Source organism: Balearica regulorum, chromosome 2, assembly GCF_011004875.1.
Source record: "Balearica regulorum gibbericeps isolate bBalReg1 chromosome 2, bBalReg1.pri, whole genome shotgun sequence".
NCBI lineage: Eukaryota > Metazoa > Chordata > Aves > Gruiformes > Gruidae > Balearica > Balearica regulorum.
The window spans coordinates 30,524,574-30,541,236 of NC_046185.1; the positions used below are offsets into that span (position 1 = coordinate 30,524,574).

Consider the following 16,663-nt stretch of genomic DNA (forward strand, 5'->3'; position numbering starts at 1 on the left):
TTTCCCTTCTCTACATTAAACTCCAGAACTGAACTATTAAATAAGTCAGCTTATTGAAATACTGAATTTATCCTACATTAAGCCAAAATTGTTAATTGCTTACCAAACTAAGTAAAACATTCTATAAAGTCTTGTTTCCCTATAAACCGATTTCCTATAAATTTAACAGACTACTTTATTCTCAACACAAGAGCACACTAGAGGAGAAAGAGAGTCACAAAATAAAGGTGACTTTTATTGTTGTTTTTAGCTAGCTGTAAAATTATAATACTACCTCTCTATTAATATACTAGGCAGTAAACAGCTTCCACAAATGTTCTAAGAGCAAAGATTTTATACAACAACCATTACCACTAAAATTTAGAAGAATATAAATTATAATATAATTATGTAACAGATTGGTAATATAAAGACTCTTCACAAATAAAAATTGTTAGATTGAGATCTATAATATATATTAATTTCAGATACACATGATATGTCACACAGATTTCCTCTTAAATAATGGTTAGATCCCCCCCCCCTAAAAATCTTACATCCATAGATATTGACAAGCTGCAATAATATGAGTATAGGTTGTGTCTGTGCAGTTTTTAGGCTGAATTCTGAACGCATTTATTCATGTGTCAAACTTCTAAAAAGTTACTAGAGTGCTTTTGAAAATTAAGCACACAAAGAGTCATACTGATCAGTAAAACTATGTGTTCAAAGTTCAGTACATGAAGACAGTTTTGTGCATAAAACTGTTAGAATATCCAAATGTTTATGTAGGTTTGGGATGAAACTTTCTCACAGATTCATAGGTCCGTGAATGTAGTATAATTTAGCGTAACTCTATACAAAAATCACAGGAACTATTTGTTGTATTTCACTTCAGCTTTGCTTATTTTGATCCTTTATTACATAGCTTTACATTATTATTAATTAGATTCTGTTGAAGTAAATTGTCTTCATTGCTGTTTTATGTTTAAGTTCTATCATTATGGATCATCACTACTTCTATGAAAATTATCAATAAACAAATACTAGTTAATTGGTGACCACCCAGATTTTTCAAATAGTATTATAAAGATGTCATAACAGTGAAGTTGTAGTGTTTAACTGCACTAGATTTCTTTACATAAAAATAATAATTAGAGTGCTTGATACACGTTAAATAGATTAAAGAAGTCACTTTGATGGTATTCATCCATTGCTAATCAGTCTGTGCTATTAATTAAAACTTAATGACCTGAATCTTTCTGTTATTGACAAAATGTGGTTTATAATTACACAGGAATTTAAATAACATGGCTAAAGTAATGCTAAAAGGGCAAAACCTCAAGCATTTGCTTACTTACAGAATGAAGTAAATTTACATAATTAAGCTTGTCCTTTTAATTTATAACAAACTTGGTAAGCTTTCTTTTGCTTGGTAAAGTGGATCACTTTATATACTTTTGTAAATTAATCCAGCACACCTACTCTATGGAATTTTAGTCTATACATAGCAGATCCAATGGAAAGTGTTTTATAAGTCATTGCTTAAATGGTCACCAGGTCATAAATTTCACTTCAATTAGTTTTTTAATCTAACATATTAAGTCTTGCAGGTCTAGTCTTAATGTGCAATAACATAATTCTTTTACATATAAATTATATTGTTTCTATTAGAGAAAAATAGGAGATACTGCCCTTGAAAACAGCTGTTTGCCACTACTCTAGCTGATAGTATAATGTTTAAGTGAAGATTTTTTTCTAGTTCTACAGTGAATCTGAAAAATGAGACAAAATTGTTTCCATCGGGTCTTGCATTTTCACCACATAACACTTTCAGAGTCTGCTCTTATGATACGTGAGGAGCCAAACTGCGAAGGAGCTCAGACCTCCTACCTGTGACCTTCAATACAACTTATTCCTGTAACTTGTTACTGCTCCCTTCTTCCAGACGCTACCTCCTCACAGCAAAGACTGATGGTAACACTTTTCCCCCCAGGGCTCAGGTTCCCAGCAAGGTTCTGCTGGTTCCATCCTCGGAGGTTTCCAAGCCCCAACATGGCACAGCCCTGAGCAGCCTGGTCTGAGGTCAGAGCTCTGAAAACAAGCTTGGACTAAGTGATTTTCTGAGCTCCTTTCTTGGTCTGCTTGGGTGCTAATAGGTTTCATCCTCTCCCATCTTTTGGTTTGGTTGGTTGGTTGGTTGGTTTGGTTTGTATATATATATATAAAAGTATATATATAATATAAAAATAGTGCCCATATTCTTCTCCCTCTACTTGTCTTTCAGCTTCAAATGAATGAGTCTAAATGAAAAAAACAAAAAAAATTCATGGAACAGGCTCTTATTTATTAGATAAATCCAAACCAGTGAAGAAAAAGAAAAAGAAATAGAAAAGTTTCACTGGAGACAGACATTATAGTTATGAGTAAAAAATTGTGAATTCTAAGGGGTTTTTTGCTGTTGTAATATATGATAATAGAGATACTGAATATGTTGATTTTATTCTATTTTTGTATGTAATTAAATTAGTAATAACTAATTTTTATTGAAATAAAAAATGTAAGTAAATAAAATGGGGTTTTAGCCATAAATGGAACTATCAAGATCAAATTTTGTTTTAAACAGACTAATTTTAAATTGTATATGTTCATGAATATATACATATCATGCTGATTAAAAGAAAGAAAAAGACAAAACCAATCACCTTTTAAAACCTTGACTTCAGGCAAAGAGATTTACTAGAGCTAGGAACAACATCCTGAGTAGCTTTTAGCAAGATTGTCAGCCGTACTGGAATAAGTACTGCTTAACTGCTTTCCAAAGACTTCTAAACCCATGTTTTCCTGTGCAAATCACAATAGAGATGTTAGCACTTGGCCTACAGTGACTCTTGCTGCAGTTTCAACTGGACATGGTACCTTCTGTTCCTATTACAGACTTTTTGTTCAAGGTTAACTCAAACTGTTTATTTACAGATGCTGCTTCAGATTTAGGCGCACATCTATGGCTGGTGAAATCATTCTTTAGTGTGGTATGTGGCTTTTGAAATATTACTGGGAAAAGTAATGTGGCAATATCAAGCACTGTTTTAGGGCTAGATTCCTGTTGACAGCCAGCCTCATCAGGGAAAAGTGGCTGATAGGGGCAGGCAATTGTAGCTGGCTCTTGACTTATTTCTTCACTTTCTACTCTTCTAGGTTTCACAAATGGCACATTAAAAGATGAGCCTGATCCATTATTTATTTTGATAAAGTAAGAATAAAATCCATACAAATCCTCAGGTCCTACAGAACGCATAAAACCAAGAAAGTTTGTAAAAAGTTCCAGTAAGGGAAAAACTGAACTTGCAAACTTAGAAACAATGAAAAGAAAAAACAGTTAACAAGAACTAGAACAATGATCAAAAGAGACACATTAGGAGATAAACTTTATAAGCAGCCAACAGAAAAAGTTGTAAAATTGTTACAACTTTTTTTTTGCTCCAACTAGATTTGTTCAAGAAATTCCATTATATAGATATTTTAATCTATGGTGTTTTCATTACTATTTATTTACTGGTCTTCTAGAAAATAATGACTTGAAACTTTGTTCCAACAATCAACTTTTATAAGATAAGTTTTTTTTCCTCTAGCTTCCATAGTTAAATTAAGAAAAGGATAAAAATCCCACATTAAAACTTTTCCTTCCTCTTTATTAGAAACATTAATTACATTCTGTCATTGTTCATTGCTCTAAGTACTGGTATTCGTCTATAGTCAATTCTATTAAGCATTGGTGCTTTATGCCAATAAAATATAAATTATGATAGAATAATCTTAAGAGGATGTAATGCGTATATAAGGGTATATGGGCAAAATATTATTAATGTGTTAATAACTAAGCACTCTCACTAAAAATACACAGATTGGAAGTAAAAAATAAAGGCACTGTAAATACCAAATATTTGTAATGTCAGCACTTTTCACTTATTCAGTTAGAAGGCATTCCCTCAAGACATGCAAGAAATGCAAAAGTATCTGTATGATAGCACCACTGTATACCTGACAGTTTTAATCATGTTGTGTTTGAGATAACCTATACATTATAAGTAATCTCCTGTTAAATAAATGTAAAATTAAAAAGAATGTTTTCCATTGTATAATACAGTCATATTTAACCTTGAAAAGATACACGGTTTCTTATTAAACCTTACAAAAAATATTTATCCCAAGTTTCAAGCTCCTTTCCTTAAAATATTAGAAATTTGAGTATGGAGGGATGGTGAAACATTCTTACTACTTTAAGAGTATCAAACATTTCCAAGTCATTAAATGAAAGTAATGAATCAATACATGTTCTGGCATTGCTCATTAATACATCACTGAAGTTGAGATTTATCCTTCCATTGTAGGACCTAGAAAAGAAATATCCTTCATAATTAATTAATTGAAAGACATATGATGTTGGATTGCTAATCTGCAAGTAACAGTTATTCTCAACAAAGTATTTTTTAATTGGGTCAGAAATGAAAACTGAATCTGCTGGCCAAAGTGACCTATTTTTTCCCTGTAACCACAATGGAGTTACTCTCTTTCTTTGGCATGTAGTTTCAATTAATTGTTTTAATGACACAGTTAATTTTGCTTCTATCTCCATGCATATTTATGCCCTGAAAAAATGAGATGCTAGAGCAGAAAAGAGGCTATTTAATCTCTCTGAAGGTCTAGACTTTTTAAACCACTTCTGTAGCAGGAAGCTGCAGCCTCTTCTAGCACAGAGTGAGGGTCATCCTGGGGTCTTCTAAAAAAATGTTCAGCATTTATTAAGTCTTTTAAATTAAAAATACAGGCTGCTGACAGGAAGCTCAAAATTTGCAAAAATCTAGGTAAGGTGTTCAGCTTAGTGATGTTAATTTTCTCCTTCCCAGAGGCTCAGAGAAAGCAACTGCCACTGATTGGCATTATCTGCTAGCTATGGAAGGTGGGTTCCAAACACCTTTACACTGTTTTTCAAGATTTTTTGTTATTTTTATTCCAAGCATTTAATTGACTTTGACTGCTTAGGAAAATCCCATTTGGAGAAATCTCTGCTACAAAGAGAGATGTTTCAAGTAGCTTTGACATTTCCCAGTTAATTCTATAGTTCAAATGTGAGATGAAATTTTGCATTAACAACAAAAAAGTGATGTCAGAGCTCATTGTAAACAAGAAACATTCAAATGTCTTCCACAAATATGTAGAGCCATTTCATACAGTTTTAAGCTGGGGCCATGCAACAGGTCAAAAACTAATCTCAGGGCACTCATCATTCATTCGCAGTTCACTTTGCCAAAATTCTGCTCAATGTTTCTGAAAGGTGGCAAGGCACAGAGATACCACTGCTCCTTTACAGGAACCCATAACAGGCTTCAGAAAATTCAGTTTGAGTATCCACTGAGTGTCTGGATTATTATATATGCTTATTTCTGGTGCCACCAACAGAAGGAAGTGTGCATTCTGCAGTTATCAGTTTAAGATTGTACAGGTTGCATGAGATGGAGCAGAATTCATTAAATTTCAAAGTCAGAGATACCCTCTATATTCAAATCAAAATATTTTGTAATGTCAGAGTTATCATACAGAAATAATTCTTCTTTGTCACCCCCTTTACCATATTTCCTGCCAATTTAGATCAATTAATCAGTAAAATATTATTAAAATTCATTATCCAAATCTCAAGTAGAAATGTCGCTATAGAAAATAAAAGTATTGAGAATTGCTAAGAACAAAACAAGTTATCCTTTTATGTTTGTCCCATGCCCCCTAACATCTCTGCTAACAGTTATATATGACTTTGAAGAGTTCACTGCACAAACAAATCTCATGTTTTTTCCTAGCTTGCTAAATGGACATTTCATTCATTTTCAGCTCTGTAAAAGAGAGGATAATATTATTACTGCCTTGACTGCCTGCTTTTTCTTTCACATCTAACTCCAATTTGTGTTTCCTATACTGGTTTCTTTGGTAAATGAATGGCAGCTTCCAAGAAACACAAAGCATTCTTTATATGCAGTAATTTTCACGCCATTTTTCAGGAAACATTTAGACAAGTCAGAGAGACAATCTATGACCAACTTCCTTGCTAAATCTTTAGAAAATCCCACTCCAGGTGATTTTTCTTAAAGCAATAACTATATCTCTTGAATATTTATTTCAAAACAATCAGGTTCTACTCATCCAAAATAATTTTCTCATTTTATGCACAATTCTTACTAACTGGATATAAATTATCGGATATAAATTATCCAATTACTTCAAGAAATACAGTTTCTAGAAATATAATTGTCCAAGTGATGACAAATAATTATGTTAGTTAATTATCCTTCTGTTCCTCCTGATTATTCCCATCCATTTCCCAGCACACCCTTTCTCCCCTCCTACCTGATCCACTGCGATTTTCCTTCTTAGCCCTGAGCAGACAGCAGAAAAGGAGTCCTAAGGCAGCACAGGCAATTTTCTGTTGACCTAGAGAGGGAGGGTTGTTTTCAGAAACTCTACCTATATGTCTATTTGAGAATCACAGCAAAACAGCATCTGACATCATAATGAAATGCCTTCATGAATTCCAGACCACTTCCTGAAAGCTGGCATGTTCTTTCCATCCAAAAATATTTTATAGAATATTTATTAAGTTCTATGATTCATGAAGCTTTTGGAATTGATAGTTCTCTTCTTCCAGAGGAATAAGGTGGGGAACCTTATTTAACATTTGACTAGGTTTTCTGTTCATTTTGTCATTTCTTTATCACTTCCAAAAGTCACTCTTCACCTCCACAACAATCTTGAAAATTCTTTATCTAGCATTTTGTTAAATGCACCTCATCTCAGCAAACCAGACTTTTCCTTCTCTTGCAGTGTGTGAAACATTTTCTCTCTTGAGAACATAAAGAATATAGCCATTCAGACTCACAAGCCAAGGGAAGGTTTTGGGGACAGAGACCTGTGAACTCTTTCAGTATAAGTACCACCTAGATCAATCTTGTGCATTAACCACCTCAGGATAAGTATCAGGGTTTTCCCTAGTCCTACACCTTCAGGGGTCTGTCTCATTCCAGTGTTATTGCCTTGTGATGTGCCTTTGTGATGGGCCAAACCAGATTAAATTCATCAGTATGCCTCGGGGCCTGCTGTCTTCGGGCAGGCGCAACCTGAACTTCATCCTCTCATGGAGAAATGAAACTGTCTTACTGATCAGTGGGTGTAGGAAGAATTCAAAGCAGCTTCTGTTTGGAGGGTGGTGACTACAGACTTAGTTGTGGAGAGATCTGTAGTGCTGCATCAACACCTGGCACTTCTACTGTGTGATCAACACTGAGGAGGAAAGGATTTTTTCTTTAGCATATCTGCAATGCACCTGTACTTGCAATAACATTGACACTAAAGATAAAAAAAAACATATATATGCAGATATTAATAAATTTATAGTTGTCCTACGCCATTCAAGAATTCCATGAACTTTCCTGTCTCTTTGCAGGTATTTTTTCAGGCACTCCATAACCTTATTCTCTGCATGATATGCATCTCGCTTTATAAATTTAGTGAAACTGCAAAATCAAAAGTGTTAAACATTGCAACAGGAAGAATTTGGAAGCTACTACCATTCAAAAATTCTGCTCTTCCATAAAAGGTTAAAATAATTCAGTTACTAATGTGATAAGTGGGAATTAGTTCTGATCTGGCTCTGGTTTGAAGGTATTTAACATGAGCTCATGTTATTTTAGAATATGCAACAGAGAGAGCCTAGGCAGAGATGTGTTAGATTTATACATATTTTTCCTTCATCTGAGTTTAACTCTTGAAAAAAAATAATGCCAGTATCGCTTTCATTTTCAGGGTTTTATAGAGTTCTGCTAATGAGGTAGGAAAAAATATGCTATTTTTGTATGCATATTAAAGCTAGGAATGACATGAGCTGATGTCAAGAAGACAGAATGCAACTATTTAAAGAAGCTTGTAGGAAGAAGTGTTGTCACTTTTGTATTCTTTTACTGTCACAGCCACAACAATTCAACTATTTAACAAGCTATTAGAAAGGTTACTTAACTTTGAATTAATATAACCTTCATTTTGTTAATGTGGATGAGTATAATATGTATGCTGATTTTGCTAAAAATGTTGATTGCTTTGATTTTTGACAAAGACACTGATTTCTACAATGGACTGCATTCTAAGATGGTGGTTTTAACACGATATAGAGAACGGTTTTCAACTAAATACTTGCCACGGCTGGGAACAGGCAGCATTACAATCCCTGCTAAGGCTGTAATGGCTTAAGTTACTGGGAAAAGAATTTCTTAGCAAAACATCTTTTCCACCAAAGTGCAATGGAGCACTCAGTGAGATATTCCAGTGCCTGTGAGGTGATGTCTTCTAGAAAAAAGGCTTGGGACTGCTTCAGCTAAAAGTACTCTAACAAGAAAAACCTCTGCAGGCTCTTCACAAAGATTTTCTGTGCTGAAACACAGCTGTCTGGGGGAACATTTCCCATATCATCACACACCTCACACTTTCCACTACACAGTTCTTCATCCTGCTCCTATGCTCCTACTAACAGACACGGACGAGGAGGTGCAGCTAAATAACCCTCAGCAATCATCTCACATTATTGTGGATGACCTGGCTCTCTAACAACAGGACAAAAAAACCCCAAACAAACAAACAAAAGAAAAAAAAAAAAAAAGCATCCAGAGCAGAACAGAGTTCAAAACACGTTAGTAAAATGTGTTTTCGGTGCTTTGGTAATTGTAATGTCTTTGACAAAGTCAGTGAAATGTTCATAATCTGTGTAGTGTTACATTTAGACATACAGTTGCATATAATTCTTCTTTATTATAATGCCTTTACAGTATCTTAGTAATATAGTAAAAGAGATAAAGAACCATTTATCACTGAATTTATGTGCTACTGCTTTACAGAGTAAAGTAATATATATATTTTTTTTTTACATTCTGTGGCAGAAAACAAGGCATAATGCTGTACTTGATCAATGACATTTATCAAAACTCATTAAGCAACAAGGTAGGCATATAGTTGTGTTTTCACACACAGATCTTAAGATGTGAGCAAGAAAAAGGCTCACTATGAAAACCCGTTTACCAAAAACCAGTTGGAAGTCTTTAATCCCCCACCATGAAGCAAACATGTGGTTCTGGTCCTGAGGAAGGATGTGACAAGGGCAGAAGACAAGGGGTTTTGCCTTGGAAAGATCCAGAGGTGAATGGAGACATGGAATGGAAAAAAAAATACGTGGTGGTGGTGGTGGAGTGAAAGACTGGATCAAAATGGGTACATGCCTGGGGTGATATTTCAAGTTGCCTGAGTAACCTTAATTGAGGTGTTTCATAACTTTTGGGTTCTTCAGTTGCAGCCTCAGATCCTTTGGCACAGTTCAGAGGCAGTGCAATAACAAGACTTTACAAGAAAAAGTAACCATGTAAAGCTGCTGAAAGGAGCTGATCCCTTTGGGTACTCAGCACAGACAGTCATCCCAAAGTTTCTTCAAGTACTTGAACCAGTGACGACACTGGTAACACTGTTAGCCTCCAGCTGGTCCTGTCCTTCAGGGAATGAAGGCAAACTTAAATTTCTCTGCTATTTTCTAAATAAAAGAAAGCAGACATTCATGAATGATGGAAGTAATTTCTATATCTTAAACAAAAAGAAGTATATTCTGGGGGTTTTAAAAACTGCAGCAAGTTCCCTGTGAGTCTTTCCTTTACTCTGGCCTCCTATTTAGCTCCTTTCCTACCTGGAAAAGGAGCTACCTACCTATAGGCTCCTGTCTGCCTTTTCCTATACTGCCCCACACCTTTACTTCGCTCTCTTACTCCACACAAGCCTGCATTCTTCCCCTCAGCATACCTGCTGCTATTCAACTTCTTCAGTCTTCCCCAGGAATGTTTATTTTGGATCTATATTCCTCCCCTTAACATCTTTCTTTACCACAGTCCCCCTTGCTCCTGCCCTGTCCACACACAGACCTGTACCTGGTCTCCCGCCATTTCCTTTCTCACCTTCATCCTTCCTACATGGCATGAGGAGGCAATGTTGGATTGACAGGTTTTATATTCCTATGCTTTCTTAAGAAAGAGCTTATTTTAATCAAAACTTTAACAAAATATCTGAGGGATATAGTCAGCATAGAGTAGTAGAGCCACAGTGATTTACATTTGGCAGAGCTATCAGCAACTGAAAACGGAGGCTTATGATTGAAAGCCTCTGGCAGCCTTGCTTATTGGCATCAGGACTCTGCCACCTATTACAACATGCTGTTTATTTAACAGTTTCTGTTAAATTAAATTACTTATCTTTAATCATGGCAGATATATTTATATCTATTTTTAAATAGCCCTCCAAATGTTTCTTTTAATTCTTGCACATAAATTCTAATGTAATGAGGTAATGCTGTTGCATTTTCATGAGTATAATAAACCTCTTACGGTTTGGCCCAAGTTGAATATATCAAGGAAGAGAAAAAGGGAAGCAGGACTTGGTATAATCAGAAATTAAGTCACATTTAATATGTTGAGTTTTAGAAAGTAGCAAGGAAGTCCACAGTATAAGGAGGATGAAAATGACATGGAAAAGAACAGTACCTTCATTCGCACAAATATTAAAATATAGGCTTTAACTTTATGAGCCTGATTCTGCTGTTATTTATCCTGGTAAATCTTGTTTACTCTCTGTGTAGAAGGAGTAGTGAAATCAATGAAATCAGTGGAGATAAACAGAAGTAAAACTAGAATCAGACCCCCACAAATAAAAATGAACAGCATAGAAAAGAAAGATGATCTTCTGGACAGTGCTGGGGTACATACGTAGGAAAGCTCCCATCATGAAAAGTTAATGATGTTTAAAGATTTAAAAATTATTAGAAGGGTAAAATACCAAAAGTAATAGTTGAGCTTATTTTCAACTTATAACTGCCACTTGAAAAATGGAACTTGTTTAGGTACAGTAATACTTTAATATCTTATACAAGATTCTACTGAAAAAAGTTACCTTTGGCTGGGACAGCATTAAGATCAACTTGTACTGAAAACACCATCTACATTTTATCCTTTTTTTTTTTAATTTCAAATATAGTGTAACTACCCACACATACACACTTGTTGCCATGAACTATTAGTGATTCAGAAATACATAAGCAGTATGAAGGAAGACTAGAAGCAAAAAGGTTAATTATACAATCTTGCAATAAACTTCCTAGCACTTGTAGTTTTTTATTCGTTGCATAACATGGCACTGTATAAAATGCTTTTTCTTTACTCTCTTACCAACATTGTTCATGTGGATGTGAAGGTCTTACAGGCTGAATCCTACTGACAATAAGTTTAATAGCTCTGCTGTACAGCTTCTTTCTTCCTGAAATGATTTTCACCGTAAATTTATGAGTTTTTCAATATATAAAGACTCTCATCTTTATTGTTCTTTAAATAAAGATTACAAATCAAATTAAGTGCTGGAAAGTGAAAAGGAGGATAAGTGAGAGCAATCATTTTCCAAAACCTGTTTTTAGTATATTTCCTTCCACTGACCAAAAAGTCATGATGCCTGGAATTGAATTATACAGTAACTTGAGGGTGAAAAAATACCAGAAGACTGCAGAGTAGTGTGTGTTTAAAAATTATTTCCTAACAGTGCAATAGAGCTAGTATTTTTCTTACTCCTTTCCATCAAGAAGACCAATGCAAGCCTTACAGAAGACCACATCAGTCGTTTGCTGCCATCTGCATCCAAGCAGAAAGCTCTGGGTTGTGAGCAACTGCAGCCCAGCACCAGCCGCTGGTCCCGAATGAAACAAAGCATCTGCCTCCCTGCCTTGCCATGGGCTCTGCTCACCTTTCCTGGAACAATTACAGTGTTTTCTTCGTTAAGTCTGCGTATAGGCCAATGAAGAGGCATTGCTCCAGTCAATACATGAGGGGACTGTTTTTGACAGACTGCTCCATCGCGTGATAAACCCTTGACCACTGCGCTATAGGAAAGGCTAGATTTATTTGAGGTGCAAAATGCCTCTCCATGAGCTTCTCAGGAAGAGCCACAGCAGAGAATCCATATCTAGATGAGGCTAATAATTAGAGGTAATGTCTAATGTCTTAGAGAAAAAGTTCTTTAATCTAAGTACATCACAAAGAATAAAATTATTCTCCATTTTTAAGTAAAGCGTTACCAGTAAAATACCATCTTGCCACAGTCTTTTTATGCTTACTTTAAATCTTTCTTGCAATTATCCTGCTTGATACTTCCTTTGCTTATAAATGATTTAAAAAACCATAATCCAGTCTTTTCTTTTTCTAAAGTAATTATTTGTCATGTTAGAGATGTAATGAATATAGATCTAGGCTGATAACTAACATAGCAGTGCTGCTGCAAGCTTTCTGTCAAGCATACCTAAAATTAGCAATTATTTCTACTCATGGGCTAATTCAGTGATGCTGAGGTGCTATTTCCTTATATTTTATCCCCATCCTATTCCTGTATTGTTCCAAAAGCAGTTCTCTGCCAAAGACATTAAGCTAATTAAAATAATAAAGCCCCATTTAGCTGAAACAAAGACTGTACTGAAAATTCTCAGGAGCAAAGGCAAATGAGCTCGCTTGCAGAAGTTTTGCCTTACCTACCATTTTCCTTGTGCATATTTAGTTGGAATGTCATAGTCTCCCTCATAGTCCACTGAAACTTGTGATTTATAGTGTATTTCCCCATCTCCACTCACACTGCCAAATACAGTCTTACTAACATCTTGGAATTTTTCTACCATGTTTATCAAATAAATTGAGAGGAAAAAAAAAAAGAAAATGTATTTCCTCATGACAAATCTAAATTAGATTCCTTTATATATGATCAGCCACTTGATAAAAATCAAGCATCCTTTAATTGAAATCTTAATAACCAACACCTATATAAGTTGTTAGCACTGCTAGATACTAAATGGCATTCATCTGTATCACAGGCACATTAGACGATAGCTAACTCTTCTGGGAGACTCATCCAACAGTCAAGGGTTGACCACAGATTAGGCAAAATATATCCTCTGTGTGCTGTCTCCCATACAGCAGATGTGTTGAGAGACACTTGTAACTCATGCACTTTTCTGTAAATAAATTTGAAATGCCAGTATTATGCCAGAGTTTAAATAACACATTAATTGAAAATCCTCAAAGGAAAATAAAAGCCCAATAAGTTTGTTGACAAAGTTAATTTTAAGGAAAATTTCCTGGTTGAAGAAAACCAAACAAAGTTCTATTAATATATATATATATTTATTACAGAAAGATGGCTTCAGACCAGAAACAATTTTCATTTTTGTAAATTAGCATCATAAATTACAATAGAATATCCAATATCAGCCAAAGATGAAAACCAGTCTAGGGAAATTAGATTTACAAAAAAAGCAAGGAAACAAAACCGAAATAAATTCCTTTTCATCACTTTGTACTGCCTTTTTCACAACATCCACAAAGATATCCTTTTTTTCACAACACCTACAAAAATATACCTTTTTTTTTTTTTCAGGATTATAGCTAAAATAGCTAGGATACGTGTAAATATCACACCCCACTTTACTTTCTCACCCACAAAATACTAATGATATGTCACTAAGCTCCATTAATAATAGAGTTAAAAATCTGTTTTAATGGATAGGCTTTAGGCTATCTTAACTGAAAGTCAGTGAGGCAAAATCTCTCAAAATAATCACCTCAGCTAATGGTCTTTTTATCATATAAGGTCTGTGACCTTATTAAATAGCAAGACTGGATGCTCAAGAGAGCATGAATGGAGTTTATTAACAAAGCATCAATGAAACCTGATAATCAGAGTATAAGAACGAAGGATGGCAACTTGCATTGGAGGACAAAAGACAAAACACAGTATTTGGGGGACTGACTGTTATTGATAGTGTGTTGGTTTTGCGTGGCAAGGTTTTGGTAGCTCGGGAGCTACAGGGGTGGCTTCTGTGAGAAGCTGCTAGAAGCTTCCCCTGTGTCTGATAGAGCCAATGCCAGCCGGCTCCAAGACGGACCCGCCGCTGGCCAAGGCCAAGCCAATCAGCGCCTCTGTGATAACATATTTAAGAAAGAGAAAAAAACAGTTAGAGAGGGCTTTTGCAGCCAGAGAGAGGAGTGAGAAGATGTAAGAACATCTGCAGACACCAAGGTCAGTGAAGAAGGAGGGGGAGGAGGTGCTCCAGGCGCCGGAGCAAGATTCCCCTGCAGCCCGTGGTGAAGACCATGGTGAGGCAGGCTGTCCCCCTGCAGCCCATGGAGGGAGGATGAGGGGGTGTAGAGATTCCACCTGCAGCCCGTGGAGGACCCCACGCCGGAGCAGGTGGAGACACCTGAAGGAGGCTGTGACCCCGTGGGAAGCCCGCGCTGGAGCAAGCTCCTGGCAGGACCTGTGGCCCCGTGGAGAGAGGAGCCCACGCCAGAGCAGGTTTGCTGGCAGGACTTGTGACCCCGTGGGGGACCCACGCTGGAGCAGTTTGCTCCTGAAGGTCTGCACCCCGTGGAGGAGACTCACATTGGAGAAGGTCGTGAAGGACTGTCTCCTGTGAGAGGGGCCCCATGCTGGAGCAGGGGAACGATGAGAGGAGTCCTCCCCCTGAGGATGAAGAAGCGGCAGAAACACCGCGTGATGAACTGACCGTAACCCCCATTCCCCGTCCCCCTGTGCTGCTGGGGGGGGCGGAGGTTGAAGCCAGGAGTGAAGTTGAGCCCGGGAAGATGGGAGGGGTGGGGGGAGGTGTTTTAAGATTTGGTTTTATTTCTCATTCCTCTACTCTGTTTTGCTTAGTAATAAAATAAGATGAATTCCCTCTCTAAGTTCGGTCTGTTTTGCTCGTGATGATAATTAGAGAATGATCTCTCCCTGTCCTTATCTCGACCCATAAGTTTTTTTTTTCATTGTACCTTTTCTCCCCTGTCTAATGAAAGAGGGGAGTGATAGACCGGCTCTGGTGGGCATCTGGCCCTCAGCCAGGGTCAACCCACTACAGATGATAGTTATAATTTCTGTCAGCTAAAAGCTCTACTTGCAGACCTGCGCTGTGCTGTGCTAAATTCTATATACTGTGTTTTCCCTATTCTTGCACACAGCAGAGATGCCAGGCCCTTCTCTAGATGCATCCTTTGAAACCACAGGTGGTTGATGGAGAGAGGGTTAATTAGTACTCCATATCCTAGATACCTCTTAATGTGTGGTCTCAAGTAAGGCTGAGAATGCATTGTACCTGCTTGAAACACCAGTGGCTGGCGATGTGATGGGCCCTCCAATATTGTACCAACAGCACCCCATATTGCTGAGCCCTGAGGATGGCACACGGGATCCTTTGGAGGACCAGAAGTGAATTCACAGGCATGAGGTTTGCAAACCTAATGTCGGTGATGGCCTTGGGAGCCCTCCCAGGGATGCTGGAGCGCAGCTCACATTGTCGGCTCACTCTCTAAACGCCCCTGTTGACAAGTTTCCTTTTAGCAGCTTAGCTGAAAGAGTTGATGCCTACAAGTCCTTAGTCTCCTTCCTTAGATCAGCTGGCACGTTTTTGTTTGTTTGTTTGTTTGTTTGTTTCCTGTAGTGACCTCCTTAATCATGGCAGATAAACTCAACAGCAAGAAAAATTGTAATCACTATTATTGCCAGTCTTTGGCATGCAGAGTTTTAGAGCTCTGGCTTATTAACCCCGCACAAGTGGATTTAGAGTGTGTTTCTACAGGAGGAGACATAGGTGCTAGACAAAAAAATCCACCAGGATTTTACCATGCCAGGAAAGGAGTGGACTAGAGTTTGGTTAATAAAACCAGCTCCCAAGGAAGCTGTGGATATGGACTGCATATGAAGTACTAATTTTTTTCAGAGCCAATGAGAAAGCTGCCTTCTAACTGGAGTAAATTAGCTCTTTCATGGGAGAGCAACAAACCAGAGCAAATTGCTCAACAGTATCCCTCTTAAAATGTCAAAAGTACTTTGTCAAGTAGAATCATTATTTATATCATACAGACTTCCTGCATCTGCTTTTACTCTTATCATGGCCCAGTTCAGACGTATTCACAGAAAGCATCACCTACAAAGACATAAAGATAAATTATGTAGTTCACAAAACAGAACAACATCATTCCATCAAAAACTTATATTTTGCAGAGCTCTGGGATTTTACTCGGCTCAGCTTTCTTGCTATCTATGAAAGATTAAACCTCTAGAGACTGAATGAATCTGCTGTTTGCAGGTAGAAATTTTCTTCTATTTTATCTAAGAGAGTGCGATAGTCAGGAGAAATCGTTATTACAAATCCCTGGAACAGTCTTTTTTTTTTTCAGATGTTCTCACTATTTCTAAATCTGCTTTCATTTTGCATGAGGACCCTTTCACATTTCAAGGAAGATTAGTTATTGGAGGAAAGGGGAGGAAACACTTTTCTGATTTTCCTATTTAGGCCATATTTTGTGCTTGTGTAAATCAACATAATTACACTGATTTCAACATAACTTCGATAATTACCCTGTTAGAAGACAAAACCTTTGTGAAAACAAAGAACTTTCTGAAGTTAGCGCTATTGTCTATGAAATCTGGATGTTTTAATTTTATGTTTATTGTCCAATTTCTCCATACTGTTATAACACCTTGCTTTTCAATTACTTCATCTGTCCATCGTGCTCTCATATCCCTT

At 36.7% G+C, this 16,663-nt stretch overlaps 1 protein-coding gene across 9 annotated transcripts in view; it reads right to left on the reverse strand.

The window, feature by feature from the left end:
* RALYL (RALY RNA binding protein like) overlaps nt 1–16,663 on the reverse strand; it is a 404,493-nt gene that overhangs the window by 350,436 nt on the left and 37,394 nt on the right. Inside the window, exon 3 of one of the 9 annotated variants that reach the window (XM_075743798.1) lies at nt 6,379–6,462. The exons of the other annotated variants lie outside the window; for them this stretch is intronic. The gene's annotated coding sequence lies outside the window, so the exon portion shown is untranslated. The remainder of the gene's footprint in view (nt 1–6,378; nt 6,463–16,663) is intronic. 9 annotated transcript variants of the gene reach the window in all.